Source organism: Chiloscyllium punctatum, chromosome 25 (assembly GCF_047496795.1).
Source record: "Chiloscyllium punctatum isolate Juve2018m chromosome 25, sChiPun1.3, whole genome shotgun sequence".
Classification (NCBI taxonomy): Eukaryota; Metazoa; Chordata; class Chondrichthyes; order Orectolobiformes; family Hemiscylliidae; genus Chiloscyllium; species Chiloscyllium punctatum.
Genome location: NC_092763.1, coordinates 85,604,461 through 85,622,289, shown reverse-complemented (window position 1 = coordinate 85,622,289; position 17,829 = coordinate 85,604,461). Strand labels below are relative to the sequence as shown.

Here is a 17,829-nt window from a genome sequence, read left to right as displayed (position 1 = left end):
TCTCTTCAGGTTTTCCGTCTCTCTCGCCAGGTTTAATTACAATCCAGAGTAACACACGTGGGACATGTTTTACCAGTAGGAGAGATTACCTTCCATATCTCAGCGACCTCGGCTCACGCCTGTTCCGGGCACCTCTTCCCAGTAACCTGCGGTTTTGTACCGCACTGCTGTCACTGAAAACCGGTCCCAATCGCGGTCCATACAGCTCCTCGCCTCACTGTTCCCGACTGGGGTAATTTTGGGGTGTGAACTGTTTGCCACAACTGAATTGTGTAAAGGGTGTCTGGATGTTATGTTCCTGAGCTTCCCCACTCGGGCTTGTGAAACAACCAGCAACATACTTTTTACAAATTCCTTCCTCACATTTCAATAGAAGTGCCCAGAATCCGGGGCAGATCCACAGTAATTACCCTGCTTTTGAATTTTTCTTGTTTAATCATTTAATATTATGTTGACGAAGTAGATTACACAGACTCGTTGCATAATTTAGAAGGATTGAATTCTCTGCTGATCCACTTAACTATCGACACACTTAACTATCAGCCTGTTTATAATAACGAGTGTAGTCACTATTCACGATGACTCACAGAAGAACAGGCCTCATTTCGAGCAGGCCTTTGTTAAACAATTGCTTTAAGTACAACATAAAGAGCTATCATGTTGATCCAATTCATTCAAATATTTCACTATTGTATAAAGAAATTGAGCCAGGATCACTGTATTTTTCCACAGTGAAGTAGCGATTCATCGATCGAAAATTAATTGATTTAAATATTTTCTTTAGAAAAAGCAGTTGTAATAGTAGACTAAGATTTTGCAAGTCGCGGCTGTGAGCAATTTCAGGCGGGTTAACATGCGACGGACAGCTTCAAGCAGCGACAGAAATCCTGAGTGACTGTGTCCGAGTGGCAGTCAGTGTCGCGGTGTGGGAGTGTTGACTTTTTAGTGTGAGTTTCTGAGCAAGGCTGAGGGCGATTAAAGCGTGTGTCGTCAGCTGTGTCCGAGTTCCCGAGCGGGTGCCCTGTCCTGGTCGTGCATGTGACCTCCAGCCCGAGTGAATAACGGTGTAGGTGCGAATATTTGAGTGTGAGAATATTTGGGTGTGAGAATATTTGAGTGTGAATATTCCAGTGTTTGAGTGTGTGCGTCATTAATTAAGTCTGATTATTTGAATTTGCGTAGATATTCGTTGTGAACATTTACTTGTATGAGTCTGTGTGTATCTGTGTGTGTGCCTGTGTATCTGTGTGTGTGTGGCTGTGTTTGTCAGGCAATAACTGCTGGAGTTGCCTCGGTTTTAGGCCGAGGCCCATACATGCATCGCTTTGAACTTGAGTAGCGCCGCGTTCACCCGCTGTTTACGTTTTCCACACTGCTCGCTGCTTCTTTCAATGATGTCGAGTGGAGAGGCGGACCCTGCAAACCGCCAATGTTCAAGAAGCAGCAGCACAGTTCCAACCAGGAATAAAACGGGAAGCAGAAAACTACAGCAACGGTAGGTCAATTATTATCTTTATTCAATTAAACAATTGCACTTTCTTTGTTATTTTTTAAATAAACATATTTCGTAGCAATGTTACAGAGGCCTGTTTTGCAGCTTAATTAATTAATTAAAAGTTACAAAATTGTTCATTCGGCTCCCTGTACCGTGATTTGGAAAGACAAAGCAAAGCCAATTTGTTAATGGATTTAAAAACAAGCTGCTTTTTATTTCATCTCAAATTGACGATATTTCCGAATTGTCGCAATTTAAAACAACTTTAAATTTCTTTTAAAATAATTTAGACTTGGGTAATGGTTAAATGATTGTTGGGACTTTGATTGGGACGTTTAACAGTGGAGTTCTCAGACGGGTAGAGGTGCCCTGCCTGCAGTGTCCATTCCGGATCCCCGGCTCGGACGGGCCTTACTGACAGTCACTATAAACACGGAGACACCCGGCACAGATTCCCAGGGAGCTGCTTATCCATTTAGATAAGTTTCTAACGAGGGAAGTTTCAATAAATGAGCCAAGTAAAAAAAACGTTAAAAAGTAAAAAAGTTAAAGAATAAAACCGAGCGGCAGTGATTTTCCAGTCAGTTACAGTGAAACTCCAGTAAATGAGAAATATGGAAGGTTGGGGCAGGAGTGGCCCGTTCGGCCCATCGAGCCTGCTGCCCCGTTCAATCTGATGATCGGACTCAGTTCTCTGTTCCTACTTTCTCCCGCAGACCCTTTAGCCCTCAGGAGCATTTGCAGAGCACGGGAAAGCCAGTCCCATTTTTAAAAAATAAAGCACCTGAACTAACAGGGAGCGCTTGGCCTGTAAACTCCTTCCAGTTTCTTTTATTCATTGTTGCCCCTGTGGGGCACAGCCGATTGCACTGCGCTCATCAATCTGGGAGCAAATCTTTCTGAGGATGTCAGGTTTGAGCTGGAACAGAGGCCGGAGAGCTTCAAAATATGAATATCCTCTTCAGCATTTATGGGGGGAGCGTTGTTAGTGTAAAGTCTAAGCGCTGTTTTTTTTTGTAAGGTCTAAGATATAATTTCTTTCTGAGCGCCGCTCCTTTATCAGTTGGTGCTTTCAAATAAACCTGTTGGACTAGAACCTGTGGTTATGTGATTTTTAACTTTGTCCACCCCAGTCCAACAGCGGCTTCTCTAAGTCATATAATTTGTTACACTCTTTACAATCGGAAATGGCTGAGGAACGGATTGCCTTTATTACTGCAGTTTCAGGACAACAAACAGCGCAGGGAGATATCTCCTGTTTATTTACAATACAATGAAAACGTTCAAGAAGCAGTTTGAGTGAGAGTGAATTGCACACGCCAGCTTAATGGCGAGCTGTACTCGGAATATTGCCCGCTAAGGGCTTGTACACTCGACCCAATTTGTTGTACATCTCACCGCTTGCCATGGATCCTGTAACCGCTACTCTCAGTGCACCGCCACGTGTCGCCACTCTTGTAGCTGTCACAGAGTCTGTAACCTCACATACCACCATCTGGTCAGACCGCTGAATTCAGTGCAATGGCTATTACCAAACAGAGACAATCAAGTCATCTCCCGTTGGTGTTCAATGATATTAACATCTCTGGATCTCTCCTGTGCACATCCTGGGGATTACCGTAGACCAACGATACAAACACAGTGGCTATAAGGAGAAAGTGAGGACTGCAGATGCTGGAGTACCAGAGTTGAAAAATGTACTGCTGGAAAAACACAGCAATCCAGAATCTGGTTTCCAGCATCTGCAGTCATTGTTTTTACCTCAGCATCCGAGGAGCAGGAGAATCGACGTTCCGGGCACAAGCCCTTCTTCAGGAATGCTTGAAGAAGGGCTTATGCCCGAAACGTCGATTCTCCTGCTCCTAGGATGCTGCCTGGCCTGCTGTGTTTTTCCAACACCACATTTTTCAACAGTGGCTATAAGAGCAGGTCAGAAGCTAAGAATATTGTGGCGGTAACCCCAAAGTCTATCCATCATCTACAGGCACAAGCCAGGAGTGTGATGGAATACCCCCCACTTGCCTGGATAGGGCCAGCTCCAACAACATTCAAGAAGCTTGACACCATCCAGAACAAGCAACCCACTTGATTGGCATCACATCCACTCTCTCCATCACCTATGCTCAGTAGCAGCAGTGTGTGCTATCTATAAGATGCACTGCAGAAACTCACAAAGATCCTCAGACAGCAACTTCCAAACCCACAACCACTTCCGTCTACAGTGATGAGGGCAGCAGATGCATGGGAACACCATGTAGAATCTCTGTTCTGGAAGTTGTTGCATGCATTGACCTCAGATACCCACACAGGCAGAAGGAAAATTGGAGTGAAAGCTGCTTAGAACAACACAAAAGGGTTCTGCCTGTGATGGCCAAATCACAGAACTGAATTAAAAAGAAAATTTCAGGTCACTGTACATGAATCTGATTATACACGTCACAATGTTCTGCCATGTTGCTGTATTTGAACATATCAATGTGTGTATCAGAATTATACATGCCACATTTTTTGGATCTTTCACTGTCTTTGTACATTTTACCATTATTGTACATGACACTGTATTCATACATGTCACTGTGAATGTATGTGCCACAGCAACAGTTCATGTCTCTTTGATTACAATTGTCACTGCAATTATACATATCATTAATTTCAAATGTCATTATGTTCACATTTACCATTTTGTGCTGTCACTCTGTACATAAATGTTATTGTACATAGATGGCACTGTGATTGGATCTGACAATTTAATTTCAGGTTTGATATGGTTGCACAGAACATTGTATTCATACATGTTACTCTATTCATACATATCACACAACACTGGGTTATATTTCAACAGGTTTTTTTTTGGAAGCACTAGCTTTCGGAGTGCTGCTCCTTCATCAGATGGTTAAGGAGTGGCACTCTGAAAGCTAGTGCTTCCAAATAAACCTTTTGAACTATAACCTGGTGTTGTGCGAGTTTTAACTTTATCCACCACAGCACCTCCAAATCATGACATACATAGCATGATGTTTGTGCATGTCACTAATTGTACACAGCACTGTGATTGTACATGTAATCCTGATGGCACATCACTGTGATCATACATCTGACTATGCACATGTCACTGTGACCATACATGTTACTGGTACATGTCACTGTGATTGTACAGTTCACTATGTACATATCATACGTAAATGTCAAAAATTGTACATATCATCGTGATTGTACATTCAATCATATCAGCAAGAAAACATTTCTGAGATGGTCAGCATAGTACTATAAGATTGGGATTGAATATGGGAAAGGACCATCAGCATTTCAATGTGAAAGTGAGGGACAGCATCAAAACGTGTGAATAGAACTAGCACTGGATAAGTTGGAATTGGAGGTTAGTAGGAAAACTGTAAAGGAACTTTAATGTGAGGTGGTTCATATATAGTCAATGTGCATTCCTGTGAGGGAACAAATGATTCCAGACCTCTCTGGATGACCAAAGAGGTAGAGAAGGAGAAAAAGGGGAGCATACAACAGAGTGTATAATTGCAGAAGAATTAGCATAATCTTTGCAATTCTCCTTGGACACAAGAGTGGTGCCAAAGGACTAGAGAAATACAAATGCTACACTTTTGTTCATTAATGAATTGAGGATAAGCCCAGCAGTCATTCTAACCTTGGTGGTGGGAAAGCGTTTATAAACAATAATTTAGGATAAAGTTAAATAAAAGTGGGGAAATATCTAGAAACAATATTTTGCATTAGAATTAAAAGTCACATGGATTAATGCAGGTTAATTAGGGAGACTCCACATGGAATTCTTAAGGGAAAGTTATGTTTAACTCACTTGCAAGAGTTCTTTGCACAGGTAACACAAAGGATTGATGAGGGTAATGCAGTTGATATGGTGTACGTGGTGTTTGATACAAAGCTACATATAAGAGTCATAAAAAGTCAGAGTAAGAGAGTCATACAGCATAGAAACTGCAGACTTGCAAGAAAAGATAAAGCAACATGGATATGGATAAAGCAACATTGGTTATGCAATAGGAAATGAAGTTGCTGGATATCTTGCAAGCTAGAAGCAATGTTTAATAATGTTCTCCACTCATCAATATTGGGCCCTTTATTTTTCTGATTTATAATAAACAAATCTTGATCTTGGTATGAAGGGGATAATTTCGAAGTTTGCAGATGAAACAAAACTTGGAACCATTGTAAACTGTGAAGAAGACAGCGTTGAGCTCTAAAGAAATATTGACAAGTTGGTGGATTTGATGGATAGATGGCAGATGAAGTTCAATGTGGAGAATTGAGTGGTGATGCATTTTGGAAGAATTAAAATGGTAGACACTAATACATATACCATAGAATTCTAAGTAGGGTGCAGGATCAGAGGACCCTTGGAGTTTTGTATACAAATCATTGAAGGTGACAGGATGCATTATAAAAGCAGATATTGCGATGTGTATATCTTTACACATATAAGATCTTTTTACATATATTTATATATGTGTAGAGACAGAAATAAAGCTGTCATGATTATGTGGCTTGACCTCACTTTGGGAATTATGTCCAAATCTGGGCACCATGCTTCTGAGAGGATGTGAAGCTTGAAAGAGGCAAGATTCTCAAAAATGGTTCCAGGAATGAAGGACTTCAATTACATGGGTAAATTGGTGGAGGTGTTCAAAATAGTTAAAGAGAAACTATTTCTGTTGGCAGAATGCTTGAGAACTTGAGGCATTGGTTTAAGGTGATAGTAAAAGAACCAGAGGTGACAAGAGAGAAACAAAAATCCCTATATGCAGTGAGTTGATGGAGTTGCACTGTCTGAGAGTGTGGTGATTATATATGTTCAGTCATGGATTTATGTACGCTATTAGATAATTACATTAAATAAAGAAAAAAGCCTTATTGAGAAAAGAGACATATTGTTGAAGATTTTCATTTTGCAATCATCAGGACAGATGCAAGAATACCAAATTTCAAAGGAAACTGCAATTTATTCTACATGAGAAACATGGTACTGAATAATTGGCAAATCAACTCTGATTGGTTGAACAGTTGCTATGCAGACAGCACCAGAAAACTAATGGCATCCACACTTTTGTTTAAATCCAGCAAGAAAGTGCAATGCCTGGGCATGTTATGTTGTCCTCAGTGAATGGGTCCCTGTACAAAAATATATGTATCTTTGAACAAACGTAAATGAGCCACACTGCAAACATGATTGATGATCTGAAGTTGGATTACATAATTCTAAGCACAGCAGAATTGTTCTGCATTTACTTTAAAACTGGAGAATCACAGCTAATGTTAGACATTGTGCTATAAGGTTTGCAAAGCCTGACTAGTTGGATACAGTCAGTATTTTGCCTAATGTGAACAAGTGAAGGACTACACTGTTTGATATCATCCACCAGTTATTGGGATGTATGTCTCCAACCTTAGCATTGCGTTGACACTAACATTGACACACTATTCATTTATGTGTTAAATGGAACATCCTCTTGGCTTGAGGGCAGCTTCTAGGGGCTATGGATAAAATGGATCAATCTGATTTGCTCCTGCAGGAAGCCGGATGGGACATGACTGGCTGAATGGCAGCCTACTATGCTATAACCATTCTATGATTATATCATACTATGTTTGTACATATCATTGTGCCTAGAGGGGTCACCCTATTTGCACAGATCACTGTGTATTTAGAACATAGAACATTACAGCGCAGTTCAGACCTTTCGGCCCTCGATGTTGCACCAACAATGTTGACCATGTCTGAAGCCCATCTGTCCTACACTATTCCATTCTCGTCCATATATCTATCCAATGACCATTTAAATGCCCTTAAAAGTTGGCAAGTCTACTACTGTTGCAGGCAGTGCGTTCCACACCCCTACTACTCTGAGTAAAGAAACTACCTCTGACATCTGTCCTATATCTATCACCCCCTCAATTTAGAGCCATCACCATCCGAGGAAAAAGGCTCTCCCTGTCCACCCTATCTCACCCTTTGATTATCTTTTTTCTCAACTAAGTCACCTCTCAACCTTCTTCGCTCTAACAAAAACAGCCTCAAGACCCTCAATCTTTCCTCATAATCTTCCCTCCATACCAGGCAACATCCTAGTAAATCTCGTCTGAACCCTCTTCAAAGCTTCCACATCCCTCCTTTAACACTGTGACCAGAACTATATGCAAACTCCAAGTGCGGCCGCACAGAGTTTTGTACAGCTACAGCATGACCTTGTGGCTCTGAAACGCAATCCCTCTACCAAAAAAAGCAAACACACCGTATGCCTTCTTAACAACCTCAATTCCAAGCCTGTGTGTTTTGTGCAATAGCCTACTATGGGGACCCTTATCAAATGCCTTATTGAAATTTGCATACACCACATAACAGCTTTACCCTGATCCACCTGTTTGGTCACCACCTCAAAGAAGTCAACACATGTTAATGTGTTCATTTATGTCATTCTGATTATACATGGCACTCAGATTACCTGTATCTGACAAAATATGTTATTCCTTATTAAAACAAAGTATTTCACATTCATGTCACTTTGCTGAATTTATGTTCATGACATGAAATTGAAACAAATTTATTGACTTCTTTTTGAAAGAGAGATAGTTTTTGAACGGATTGTTAACATTTAAAGTGATACTTGTGCATACATCATCACATATTGTATAATTGCCTTTATCAAAAATTGTCCCCAAATGTATGTTATATTGTTTGCAGTCACCAGCCAATTCTCCTTAAACTAGTTATCTTTTCTATATTAATAACAACTCATCCAGCTATGTTGCCCAATTGGTGATAAATGTTTAACCCATTGTATTTTCTGTTCTTACAGAGATAATAATAGCTGTTTTCGAGAAAAATCAAAAGCAGTTTGTGTTTAAGGGGAGGAAGGTTGCTTGCTGCTGAAGCTGGACCGGCTCTCAAACCTGTAGCATGATTTTTCACCTGGTTTACTCAATCAGGGTTTCATGCAGCTACAGATGGACCAATACAAAATGTCTTCTTTCTACCACAAGGATCTATTGCAGGTTGATCCACAGCCTAGGACCAGATTCTGCTGTTTGTGACCCAGTTTCAGAGCAAGGCAGCCCTGCTATAGGAGCAGGTACAGAGGTTGCAAGTAGTTGCCAACCATTAGTGAGGGATCATTAAAACTCTGGCAGTGTCCGGTTTATTTTTCTTCTGTTCATTGAAGGAATGTGGGCTTCACTGGTTGGACCAATAGTTATTGCCCATTTTCAAATGCCCTGTAGAAGGTGGTGGCGAGCTGCTATTTTGAGCTGCTGCAATCCTTATGCTGTAGGAAAACCTACAGTGCTGTTAGGAAGAGAGTTCCCATCTTTAGATCAAATTAACCTGATAAAAGTAACAATATATTTCTAAGTCAGGATGATGGGTGACTTGGAGGGGAATTTGCAGGTGGTGGTTTTCCCAGTTAGAATTGTCCTTCCATTTGGAAGGGTTTGTGGGTTTGGAAGGTGCTGCCTTAAGAACCTTGGTGAATTTCTGCAATGCATCTTGTAGTTAGTACATACTGTTGCTACTGAGCACTGATGGTAGAGGGAGTGGATGCTTGTGGACAGGTGTTTTGTCAAGGTCCTTGAGTATTGTTTGAGTAGCACCCATCCAGGCAAGTAGAGAGTATTCTATCATACTTGTGCCTTGCACCTTGTGTCTTTGAGATGGTCACAGCTTTGGGGAGTGTAGTGGTGAGTTATTTGCTACAGGACTCATCCACACATATCCAGCAAGATGTACTGCAGCAATGCACCAAAGATCCATCAACAGTAACTTCCAAAATGACAAATACTAGCATCTTGAAGGACAAGGACAACAGATACATAGGAAGACCACTATCTATAAGTTGCTTCTGAAGCCACCCACCATTTTGACTTGGAAATATCTCAGCATTCCTCAGTGTTGTTGAGGCAGACTACTGGAACTGGGAGAAAGTGAAGACTGCAGATGCTGGAGATCAGAGCTGAAAATGTGTTGCTGGAAAAGCGCAGCAAGTCAGGCAGTATCCAAGGTGGGTGACCGAGATAAGGTGGGGGGGGGGGGGAGGGGAAATGAGGAAACTGGAGAAATCTGAGTCCCAACCCTTGAACTCAGCACCACCTTCCTAACCTGTAATCTTCTTCCTGACCTCTCCGCCCCCACCCCCACACCGGCCTATCACCCTCACCTTAACCTCCTTCCACCTATCGCATTTCCAACGTCCCTCCCCCAAGTCCCTCCTCCCTACCTTTTATCTTAGCCTGCTTGGCACACTCTCCTCATTCCTGAAGAAGGGCCCATGCCCGAAACATCGATTCTCCTGCTCCTTGGATGCTGCCTGACCTGCTGCACTTTTCCAGCAAACTACTGGAACTCCCTCCTCAGCGGCATTGTGGGTTGACATATATGAATAATATTGCAATTATGGAGCATGATACCAGGTAAATATATGAATCCTTACACTATTTTAAAGGGTAGTTGGGGTTGCTAACCTTTCAGAACTGTCCTAGAACTTAGCAGAATTAAAGATGTATCTCCTGGACATTGCTGTTAGCAACTCAGGGAGAAATGTTATTGGGGGATTAAAAACATGGGATTGGACTTTACTTGCCTCCTCTGAGCATATTTGTGGCATGGGAGGCCAAATAAAATAGGTTATGTTCCATGGTCTTAATATTTATCCCTCAACCAATATTTGTATTCATATAATAATCATCATTCAGCCAACACCAGAGCAGATCAAAGCTCTAGAGTCCTACTGCATCCAATCATGAGTGGTGGTGAACAATTAAACATCTCACTGGTGGAGGATGCTCCACAAATATCCCCATCCTCAATGGTGGAAGAGTCCAACACATCAGTGTAAAAGAGACCTTGGAGTGCAGGTTCTTAGCTTCTTGAAAATAGAGTTGCAGGTAGATAGGATAGTGAAGAAAGCATTTGGTATGCTTTCGTTGCTTGGTTAGAGCGTTGAGTACAGGAGTTGAGAGCTCATGTTGCAGTTGTACAGATCATTGGTTAGGCCACCTTTAGAATATTGCGTGCAATTCTGGTCTTCCTGTTATCGGAAGAATGTTGTGAAACTTGAGAGGGTTCTGAAAAGTTTCACAAGGATGTTGCCAGGGTTGGAGGGTTTGAGCTATAGGGTGAGGCTGAATAGGCTGGGGCTGTTTTCTGTGGCGTGTCAGAGGCTGAGGGGTGACCTTTTAGAGGTCTATAAAATCATGAGGGGCATGGGTAGGGTAAATAGATAAGGTATTTTCCCTGGGGTAGGGGAGTCCAGAACTAGAGGGCACAGGTATAGCTTGAGAGGGGAAAGATATGACAGGGTCCTAAGATGCAACTTTTTCATGCAAAGTGTGGAGTGTGTGTGGATTGAGCTGCCAGGGGAAGTGGAGGAGGCTGGTACAATTACAGCATTTAAAAGGCATCTGGATGGGTGTATGAATAGAAAGGGTTTAGAGGGTTATGAGCCAAGTGCTGGCAAATGGGACTAGATTAGATTAGGATATCTGGTTGGTATAGATGGGTTGCACTGAAGGGTCTATTTCGGTGCTGTACATCTCTATGACTCTATGACTGTAAGGCGGAAGAATTCATGGCAATCTTCAGCCAAAAGTGCCAAGAGGATGATCCACCCTGGCTTCCTCGTGTTGTCCCCAGCATTACAGATACCAACCTTCAGCTGGTCTCCACATGAGATCAAGAAATGGTAGGAGGTTCTGGGTCCACAACGGCTGTGGGCCCTGACAACATTCTGGCCGTAGTACTGAAGAATTGTGCTCCAGAATTTGTCGCTCCTCTAGCCAAGCTTTTCCAGTATGACAATTTGGAAAATTGCCTAATCAGGACAAATCTAACCCAGCCATCGCCCCATCAGTCTCTTCTTGATCATCAGTAAAGTGATGGAAGTTGTCATCAACAGGGCTATCAAGCAGCACCTGCTCAGCAATAACCTGCTCAATGACGCCCAGTTTGGGTTCTGCCAGGGCCACTCACCTCCCGACCCCATTACAGCCGTGTTTCAAACATGGACAAAAGAGCTGAATTCCAGAGGTGAGGTGATAATGACAACGCCTGACATCAAGGGCATATTTGACTGAGTGTGGCATCAAGGAGCCCTTGCAAACTGGAATCAATAGGTACTAAACTTTGCACTGTGGAGAATGCTTAGCTTCTGAGAGCACAACAGAGAGAGATGAACAGAGGCCGATGGTGCTACATCTCCATCGTCTCACGGGGTTCCTTTCAGGGTTCCTCCAGCAGCAGCCCCTCACCTCCCTCAACCAACCAGAGTGAAAACAAGAGAGAAAACACAGCAGCTTTCACAACCTCAGAATGCCCCAAAGCTACTTACAACGATGAAGGACTTTTAAATGCAGCACCATCGGCCTCTGTTCATCTCTCTCTGTTGTGTCCTCAGAAGCTAAGCATTCTCCACAGTGCAAAGGAAAGGGAAAGAACTCTGGCTCACTGTTTCCCCAAAGTCCTTGCAGAAAATATCTGATTACACTGTGACATTACTGAAAATGAAACAGCAAAATACTGAGGAGGAAAGACAAAACAGCAGACTGGTGCAGGTTTCTGTGTGTTTGTTGAGCAGTATAACTGGAAAAATCAGTGTCTTGATTACATAGGAACATATATTGGATGTAATAAAATGAATTGCAAATTGTGAAAATACGAATACAGTCAGGCATGCAATTGGAATCTTCTTTCATATAGTCTGAGAATTGAAGCAATAATTTCATTCAGCCCACAATATAATTCTGATTATTTCACTTCAATTTCAATTAAAGGTTTTGAATTGCAAGACTCCACTCCTTACAAATTTGATCGGTGGGTAATGTTTTGAGATTGTAATGGGTTAAGCTGCTTATTATCTCACAAATTGCCAGCAATAATCTGGACAAGATGACCAATTTAGTGAAAATCAACAAACATTTTAGTTGGTCTCATCCAATATGTTTATTTATGATAAAAAATATCTGCATTTACATAGCACCTGTAGCAGGGAGGAAAGAAAAAACTCAGAGGTCCTCCACAATGGCAATCATAGCAAGCAAAGAAGGAAAATTAACCAAAGCATTTGTGGAGTGGTGAGCCTTGAGGATGGTCTTTAAAAGGGCAGCAGGGTATGTCGAGGTAGATAGGTTTAGGCTGTTAAACAAAGATAAATCTCATTAAGCAGACTCATAATTCCTATGATCCAGAAATGATGACCATAAGCATATTGCGAACAAACTAAAACACTATGGAACATACCCTTCAAAACTGTGTAATGAAAGTGTATGGAGCCCTTCTGTCACTTCTGAAAGGTGCAAAACACTATTTTATGTTCAGGTTAAAATTAATACTTCAATTTATTTACAAGATTCACTATAGCACAGAAGCAGAAAACCATTACAATGAAATAACCATGAAGTTAAGTGCTTTATTTGCATACAGTTGTAAACATTTAATCATGAATCATAGAATGGTCATAGCAGAAAAGGAGACCATTTGGCCCATTGTGTCAGTGCTGGCATTCTGCAAGAAAAACTCAACCAGTTCTACTCTGCTACCCTTTCTCTGAAGCTCTGTAAATGTTTTCTTGTCTGGAGCTTCGCCAATACCTTTGTGATAACCAAGATTGAATGGGCCTCCAATGTACCCCCAGGCAGTACATTCCAGATCGTTAGCACTTTCTGATTACTTTTTGGCTAATGCAAATAGAATTTTAAATGGGATCGATTCCAGAATACTGAGGGAGGCAAAGGAAGAAATTGCTGGGACCTATTACAAAATATTCGTATCCTCTTTAGTCTCAGGAGAGGTTGCATAAGACTGGAGAATAGCCAATGTTGTTCCTTTGTTTAAGAAGGATAACTGGGATAAGCTGGGATAGAGTCATAGAGTCATCAAGATATACAGCACAGAAACAGACCCTTCTGTCAAACACATCCATTCCAACCAAATATCCCAACCCAATCTAGTCCCACCTGTTAGCAGCTGGCCCATAACCCTCCAAACCCTTCCTGTTCATATACTCATCCAGATGCCTTAGGTTTAGATGGATATGGGCCAAACGCAGGCAAGGAGGACTAGGTTAATTTGGGAACATAGTCGGTGTGGACAGGTTGGGCCAATAGGTCTGTTTCCATGCTGTATGACTCTATGGCTTTCGGCATGGATAGAATGGATAGTCAGAGTCTTGGTCACAAGCTAGCGATGTCATATACTAGGTGACATAGATTTAAGGTAAAAAGGGGAATGTTTAAAGGTGGCATGAAAACCAAGTTCTTAACACAGAGGGTGGTAAGTATCTGGAATGCACTGCCAGAGGAAGTGGCAGAAGGAGATACAATAACAATGTTTAAGTGACATCTTGACAGATGTATGAATAGGCAGGGAATGGAGGTATATGGACCACCTGAAGGCATCTCATTCCATATACGTACTACGAGTGAAAAAGTTGCCTCTTAGGTATCTTTATTATCTTTCCCCTCTCACCCTAAACCTATGCCCTCAAGTTGTGGATTCCCACTCCCCAGGGAAAAGACTTTGTCTATTTATCCTATCCATGCCCCTCATGATTTTATGAACCTCTATAAGGTTACCCCTCAGCCTCCGACGATCCAGGGAAAACAGCCCCACCCTGTTCAGCCTCTCCCTGTAGCTCAGATCCTCCAACCCTGGCAACATCCTTGTAAATCTTTTCTGAACCCTTTCAAGTTTCACAACATCTTTCCGACAGGAAGGAGACCAGAATTGCACACAATATTCCAACAGTGGCCGAACCAATGTCCTGTACAGCCGCAACATGATCTCCCAACTCCTGTACTCAATACTCTGACCAATAAAGGAAAGCTTACCAAACACCTTCTTCACTATCCTATCTACCTGTGACTCCATTTTCAAGGAGCTGTGAACCTGCACTCCAATGTCTCTTTGTTCACTCCTGAGGACTGTACCGTTAAACGTATAAGTCTGCTAAGATTTGCCTTCCCAAAATGCAGCACCTCACATTAATCTAGATTAAACTCCATCTTCCACTTCTCAGCCCATTGGCCCATCTGATCAAGATCCCGTTGTAATCTAAGGTGACCTTATTTGTTGTCCACTGCACCTCCAATTTTGGTGTCATCAGCAAATTTACTAACTATACTGTTAATGCTCGCATCCAAATCATTTATATAAATGATGAAAAGTAGAGGACCCAGCACCGATCCTTGTGACATTCCACTGGTCACAGGCCTCCAGTCTGAAAAATAACCCTCCCCCACCACGTTTTGTCTTCTACCTTTGAGCCAGTCCTGTATCCAAATGGCGAGTTCTCCCTGTATTCCATGAGACGTGACAGGAATTTACAAAATTATGAAAAAATAGACAGTGAAGAAGGTTTTCTAAGATGACAAAGAGATCTTGATCAATTGGGCCACTGGGCTCCTGAAGTGACCCTTATCTTCAGGTCACTGTTTGAAGATAAGGGGAAAGCCATTTCAAACAGAGATGAGGAAATACTTTTACTCTCAGAGGGTTTTGAGCGTTTGGAAGCCCCTTCTTCAAAAGGCAGTGGGTGCAGAATCTTTAAATATTTTTAAGACAGAGGGAGATAGATGGAGTTTAATTTGGATAAATGTTACCTGAGGAAGGAGCAGCGTTCTGAAAGCTCGTGCTTCCAAATAGACCTGCTGGACTATTAACCTGCTGTTGCGTGATTTTTAACTTTGCCCACGCCAGTGGAAATGACATCTTGACAGATATATGAATAGCGCTGAAAATGTGTTGCTGGAAAAGCGCAGCAGGTCAGGCAGCATCTAAGGAACAGGAGAATCGACATTTCAGGCATAAGCCCCTCTAGTTCTGGACTCCCCTCCCCCAGGGAAACGACCTTGTCTATTTACTCTATCCATGCTTCTCATGATTTTGTAAACCTTCATAAGGTTACCAGGGAAAATAGCCTCAGACTATTCAACCTTTCACTGTAGCTCAAAATCTCCAGCCCTACGAACATCCTTGTAAATCTTTTCTGAACCCTGTCAAATTTCACAACATCCTTCCTATAGCAGGGAGACCAGAATTGCACACATTATTCGGGCATAAGCCCTCCTGTTCCTTGGATGCTGCCTGACCTGCTGTGCTTTTCCAGCAACACACCTTTCAGCTCTGATCTCCAGCATCTGCAGTCCTCACTGTCTCCTCAGATATATGAATAGGCAGGGAATGGAGGGATGCGGACCACCTGATGACATCTTAGTTTAGAAAGGCATCACATTGCAGTCTTGATTGGCAGAACAACCTGTTCCTGTTGTACTGTTTCTCGTTCTTTATCTACCGTTATGCTGAATGTTATATTTTAGTGCAAGAGGAGTTGAATACAAGAGTAGGGAGCTCAAGCTTCAGTTATACAGAGCATTGATGAGACAACTTCTAGGGTACTGTGTACTGGTCATTGTACGTACAGAAGGATGTTAATGCATTGGAAGCAGTTTAGAGAAAGTTTGCTAAACTAATATCTGGAATGAGTGGGTAATTTTATTGAGGAAAGGTGAGACAGACTGGGCCTGTGTCCTCCAGAGTCAGAGGTGATGAAATTGGAACATAGAAAATGCTGAGGGGACTTGACCAGATGGAAATTGAAAGGATGTTTCCTCTTGTGGGAGAATCCAGAACTTGAGGTCACTGTTTGAAGATAAGGGGAAAGCCATTTCAAACAGAGATGAGGAAACACTTTTACTCTCAGAGGATTTTGAGCCTTTGGAACCCCCTTCTTCAAAAGGCAGTGGATGCAGAATCTTTAAATATTTTTAAGACAGAGGGAGATAGATTCTTGATGACCAAGGGGATGAAATATTATCAGCAATATGCAGGAATGTAGATTGGAGGTTAAAATCAGATCAACTACAATCTTAATGAATGGGAGAGCAGGCTTGAGGGGCTGAATGGTCTGCTCTTGCTCCTTGTTTGCTTGTCTGTATGTTCTGTGCCTGGGTCCCTCTTGATGTTACACACTTCTGTCAAATCTCCTTTTACCATCCTCGTCAAGGAAAATAACCCAAACCTCTCCAATCTATCCACGGAACTAAAGTTCAATATTCCTGAAACCAAAAGAGAAAATACTGGAAAATCTCAGCAGATCTGGCAGCATCTGTCAGGAGAGAAAAGGACTGACGTTTTGAGTCTAACTGACCCAGCTTTGACAAAGGTCAGTTAGACTCGAAACATCAGCTCTTTTATCTCCTTACAGATGCTGCAAGACTTGCTGAGATTTTTCAGCATTTTCTCTTTTGGTTTCAGATTCCAGCATCCGCAGTAGTTTGCTTTTATTCAATATTCCTGAAACTATTCTTGTTCACTTTTTTTAATACCAATTCCAAAGTCTTCACAACCTTTTCTAAAGATTTATATCCGGAATTGGAATGTATGCTTCAATTAAGGTAGAACCAGTTCTTTGAGGGTTCGTTTTACCTTTATGCATTCGCATGCCGTGCCTTTGTTTATCAAGTCCACGATCCCAGATGCTTTTTTAGCTACTCTTACCACCTGTCCTGTCACCTTCAATGATTTATGCACATTTACCCCAGATCCCTCCTGCAGCCCCTTTAGAACAGTATATGTCATTTTATCTTGCATCATTTTGTTTCTCCTCTCGTAATGGGGAGTACTTCATAGCTCACTGTGTTAAATTGCATCTGTCACATCTCCATTAGCCTGTCTATGTCTTCTGGATTCTGGATTAGTGGGTGCTGGAAGAGTACAGCAGTTCAGGCAGCATCCAAGGAGCTTCGAAGCTACTTGGATGCTGCCTGAACTGCTGTGCTCTTCCAGCACCACTAATCCAGAATCTGGTTTCCAGCATCTGCAGTCAGTGTTTTTACCTATGTCTTCTGGAGGTCTATCGTTTTCTTCCTCACAATTACAATATTTTTGAATTGTGTGATTTCCGCAAATTTGGAATTGTATGCCCCACAACCCAAGTTCAGATTGTGAATATTGATCAAGGAAAGTATTGGTTCCAATACTGATTTCTGGCTAATCTCACTGTACAACTTCCTCTAGCTTGACAAGCAGCCATTTGTAGAGTCATAGAGATGTAGAGCACAGAAACATACCCTTTGGTTCAATATGTCCATGCCGACCAGATAGCCTAACTTAATCTAGCCCTATTTGCCAGCATTTGGCCCATATTCCTCTGAACCCTTCCTATTCATATACTCAATCAGATGCCTTTTAAATGTAGTCATTGTACCAGTCTCCACCACTTCCTCTGGCAGCTCATTCCACACACTCACCATTTCACTACGTGAAAAAATTGCCCCTTAGGTCCGTTTTAATTCTCACCCTA

General features: G+C 41.9%; 1 long non-coding RNA gene across 1 annotated transcript in view; it reads left to right on the top strand.

Annotated features, from left to right (window-relative positions):
• The first annotated feature begins 1,380 nt into the window (after positions 1 to 1,380).
• LOC140496089 (uncharacterized) overlaps positions 1,381 to 17,829 on the top strand; it is a 39,651-nt gene continuing 23,202 nt past the window's right edge. The window contains exon 1 of the long non-coding RNA XR_011964153.1: positions 1,381 to 1,495. This is a non-coding gene — a long non-coding RNA (uncharacterized lncRNA). The remainder of the gene's footprint in view (positions 1,496 to 17,829) is intronic.